The sequence below is a fragment of the Myotis davidii genome, unplaced genomic scaffold (assembly GCF_000327345.1).
Source record: "Myotis davidii unplaced genomic scaffold, ASM32734v1 scaffold1325, whole genome shotgun sequence".
Classification (NCBI taxonomy): Eukaryota; Metazoa; Chordata; class Mammalia; order Chiroptera; family Vespertilionidae; genus Myotis; species Myotis davidii.
Window position 1 is genome coordinate 96815 of NW_006296289.1, and position 4959 is coordinate 101773.

The window sequence follows — 4959 nt, forward strand, 5'->3', positions numbered from 1 at the left end:
GTTCTCAGCTGCCTGGCTGCTGGCCGCCATCTTGGCTGACAGTTAATATGCATATCGCCCTGATTAGCCAATGGGAAGGGTAGCGGTCGTACGCCAATTACCATGTTTCTGTTTTATTAGATTAGATGCTTTGATCTTTCTGTGACAAGATTTTAATACCATGTAGGACACTCACCCACATAAAGTATATTTACCTAATGGTTTTAGGTATAATTTGTATTTTATAACTGTCATTTTTGTATTAGTTTTGTATTATTCTTTCAAGCACTAAAAGCAACATATATCATTTCTCAACGGAGTGATAACAGAATATTTTCAATCATTTTAGTAGCTATTAACCTGGCACAGTATAATAAAATTTATTCATTTTGTACAGCATTTTCATTATGGTTTTTAGTAACCTGGTGTAGGACTTAAAGTCCTAAGTAATATTCATTAAGAAAACAATACAACAAATTAGAGTAAGAATAAAACAAGAGCATGCCACTGAAAAGCTCTTCACAGGGAGGTGATACTCTCATAAGTGTTTTTATATTGATGCTGGGGTGGATGCAGATAGATTTACAAATAGGCAGATACTCTCTTTACTCTCTTAAATGGTTTTCTTTTTCTTTCCCAAACCCTTAGCCCTCATTTTGGTATTTTATTTCCTAGGCAAACTATTTCTCTTTTTATCACCAGCTCCTGTTACTTCAACTGGTTTTCTTCCCTTTCCAATAATGCTTGGGGGAAAATGATGATAAATAGGTGTACAATCCATTATCTTCTACAAGGGCAGATTCTCTCAGCAAAGAAAGAAGGAAGAAGACCCTTTAAGACCCCACCACCCTCTGTAAACCTTCTATAGAGACAGAATGCCCTGAAGACCAACTGGTGGAATTTGTTAGCCAGAGTCCTTAGGGATGTAATCCCTTTAGCAGCATGAACTCGGTCTGTCTAGGCTTGCTTATTGTAAGCAAACATGGAACCTGTGAGTTTATGAAGCATGGCCTTCTGGAAAATATCACATAAGTTATGAACTGAGTATAAAATAAAGATGTTTTATGCTGAAATGGCTCACTTCTGTGCAAATAGTATAACCCCATGATAACTTAGATTTCTTTCATGTTAATCCTCACTGAAGTGCATTCTGATGTGACAAGGAAGGATGAGATTGTACTTGTTGGTTGTCCCAGACCGCTCCCTGTTTTTGCTGTGTGCCATGATCACCTGTGTCATTGAACTATCAGTAAGTTAGTACTGGGTAAGAGCTCCGCTTCTTATAAGACTGATTTGCCAACCTGATCCTTTGTGTTATGTCAGCATTCTGAATAGTTTCCTGTGGGAGACTGATATAGGGTTAAGCCTCGGACTGACTTGCTGGCAAAGTCACAAACAAGCCCTAGGTTAGAGGGCACAGTCCTCTTAGCATAATTAGGCTTGACCTTATAACACTCCCTAGATCTTATCTGGGAATCTGATGGGCTGGGGAAGTGCAGGAAGTATAACCATGGTGTAAACAAGTGAAACTTACAAGAACAGTGTAAACAAGTGAAACTCACAAGAACTGTGTAACTATGGTAACCACTACCTTGTTTACCTCTCACTATAAAAGCTTGGTGAGGCCTGAGCACAGCGGAAGTCCTTCCTCTTGAGTTGGACTTGCCGCCTGGTCCCCCAATATTCCCAAATTATCTAGTGTCTTTTCTATTTCATTTGTGTGCGGCTCCTCTTCCAGACCCGAACCCTGAACCACACAGGACGTGGAGGGAAACACTTACAACAGTTTCCTTCCAGGACCCATGCCAAATCATCTTCAGAGTTGCCACCTAGGACTCTCAAAAGTTGACCACATGCTAACCTGGTAAGAAAACGGTTATTAATGCATTATTATACCATGTTATTATCATTCTAAAAACAGAATCAAAGACATGAGTCCAAAGAAAAACTATTAAAGGCTCTGGGAAAATGCAAATGTGTTAGAAAGCAGGTCTCTGGCTTACCTTAAAATCACATATGTCTTCTCTATATAGTTGTTTGAAGAAAATTGAACCACAATTCAAAGAAATATATTTTAATAGTTTTCCACCTTATTAAAAGAACTAATTATCAACAGGTTACAACAACAGAGGAAGGAAAAATCTGCTTAGGAAAAGCTTTACCAAACTTAGTAAAATTTTTATCTTCATTTTTAAGTAAACTATTTGAAATGAACTTTTAAAAAGGGCTTAATAGGAATTGCATAAAAGAACACACATAAATAGGAGTCCTGTCTACTGGCTGATGGAAGTTTGAACAAATTTAAGAAAGGATAATAACACCTTTTTTTATACCAATTTTAGGGCTTTTTGTTCACTTGAAAATAGGTTGCAGTGACAAAGCAAAGGCAAATGATTATCCTATCTAATAATAGGCAAACATGGTAATTAACCGTACCTCTGACATGCTTCCCATGGCTAATCAGGGTGATATGCAAATTAACACATTGTATGCGGGAAACGTATTTATACGTTTTATGTATTTATACGTTCAACCAGTGTGATAGAGCTCGGGATACGTATTAATACTTTTTTTTTATAGACTAGCGGTAAAATGCGGGTAACGTATAAATATGTAAACTAAAGTTATCGTAATTTTACTGAACATTGCCATTAGTACAAAAAAATTATCAAATGGCCCACGCCACCTGTTAGCATGCTATAAAAACTACCCACAAACAATGTGTTAACTGTCGCCCAAGATGGCAGCTGGCAGCCAGGCAGCTGAAGCGAACAGGAGGCTTGCTTGCTCCAGTGATGGAGGAAGCCAAGGTTCCCCGCCTGCCACTGTTGGCCTCTGAGCTGCAGTCTAAGAAACAATGTTGCAATTATAGAGGATAAACAAACCCCAGAAACCTGCTTTTGGCCAGCCGGGCCTCGGACCTGGAGTTGCAACAGTGTTTCAATTATAGAAAGGGTAATATGCAAACTGACCCTAACAGCAGATGTCCACCTCTTCCCTGCCCTGCCTGGCTTCTCAGATCACCAATCGGAGAACACCCAGATGCGGGGCCAGAGGCCAGGCTGTGTGGCTGACTGGGGAATGTGATCTGGTCCCTGGGGGGCAATGCAGCCAGGCCCAAGAAGGAGACCCAGAAGGAGACCCAGGGGCCAGGGCTGCATCGACACTGGGGCACCCAATACATGCGGTGGCGCAGCCCCAACCCCAGATGGAGACCCAGGGGCCTCCCAAGAGGAGAGTCTCCGTGGTCAGAGGGCGCAGTGTTGGGACAGGAATAAAGATGGAGGTGACTCAGATGCCTGGCTGAAGTTTTGGACCAGCCAGCAGGGCCTTTCAGCTGGGACTGGGGTGGGGGTGGGGTAAGGGAGGTGAGCCAGAAATAGAGAACTACAACTCCCAGGAGGCTTAGCGGCCAGGGCCTGGGTGCCTGGCTGTGAAATCAGATGGGGAGTGTGTTTTGCAAGCCACTTTAACCTAGAGGCTTGCAAGGTTGGAAGTTCTGTGCCTGGAGCCAGGGAGAAATGGAGCTGGAGTAGAGAGAGGGGGCTCATGGCAGCTGTGGGCTTTGAGGAGTTCTCAGCACCTCCTGGCTCGGAGCTGGCGCTGCCTCCTCTGTTCAGTGGTCACATCCTGGAGAGCGATCTTGAGACCCAAGTGGAGTACGTGTCTGGGGGTCTGGGCAGCCCCAGCCTCCAGGGGCGAAATGAAGAGGAGGAGGCAGCCTGAGGCCAGTGGCGGCAGCGCCAAGGGGAACTCAATCGCAGGAAGTACCAGGCGCTGGATCGGCGCTGCAGGGAGATCGAGCAGGCGAAGGAGCGGGTCCTGAACAGGCTCCATCAGATATAGAGGATAACAAGGAGACTCCAGCAGAAGCGGATGTTCCTCAAGAGGGTGCTGGACTCCTACGGCGACAACTATGGGGCCAGCCAGTTCACCATCTTACTGGAGGACGAGGGCAGCCAGGGCACAGACACCCCCACACCAGGCAACGCTGAGAAGGAACCTCCAGAGAAAGAGGAGCTGTCCCCGCCCAGGAGGACGCCAGCACCCACAGAAGCCAGCAGCCCGGCCACTGGCCAGGGGCCCAGCGGTTGGAAGAGGCGGCAAGTGCCACCGGAAGGGTGCCGGGCGGGAGTCCCGCTGACTCCGGAGCTGGCCCCCATGCAGATAAAGGTGGAGGAAGACTTGGCTTCAAAGCGGTCGAGGCTCTGGACTCAAGTTGGGTTTCTCGGGGGCCAGACAAGCTGAGGCCCTATCCCACCCTAGCCAGCTCCCCCATTGACTGACCCCCCAATAAACGGACCCCATGCTCTCTTCGGCAAAAAAAAAGCTTATAGAAGCATGCTTATAGGATCAAATAGTATAAATATAGATGTAACAGGACAATAAAAAGAGAACCTGGCTATGATGATAACCTGAACGTTACCTCTGTGTCATTCCTCTTTGCCAACTCCGTCCACACCTTTGGGAACCCCTGGACCTGCTGGGGCAGGACCCCAACATTCCTCTTCTTATAAGGACTTCAGTGAGATGGGCTAAGGCTCCCACTGGAACTGCCTCAATTTAATGTAATCCCTTCTTTAAAGATCTTCTCTCCATATACAGGTACATTCTGAGGTTCTGGGGATTAGGATTTTCACATACATTTTGTTGATTACACAAATCAGCCCTTAACAACCAGCATGTTTCAGAAACTAGATTCCTACAGGGTTATTTACCAAACATTCAGAAGTATTTTTAAAAGAGCTAAGCCCCTCGCCCACCGTTCGGGCCCCTCCCAGCGAAGAGCGAAGGCCTGGGTTCCGGGCGCCAGAGGAAAACTTGTGCCAGCAGCCAGGGGAAGGAGCCCCCAAGGGGCCCCAGATTGTTAGAGGGCACAGGCTGGGCTGGGGGACTCCCCACCCCCAGTGCACAATTTTTTGTGCACCGGGCCTCTACTTTAATTATGAAGAGCTTTGTTCCATTTTGAATTCAATATTA

General features: G+C 45.8%; 1 pseudogene; it reads left to right on the forward strand.

Moving 5' to 3' along the window:
• The first annotated feature begins 3528 nt into the window (after positions 1-3528).
• LOC102761805 lies at positions 3529-4265 on the forward strand (annotated as a pseudogene).
• Positions 4266-4959: the final 694 nt, after the last annotated feature.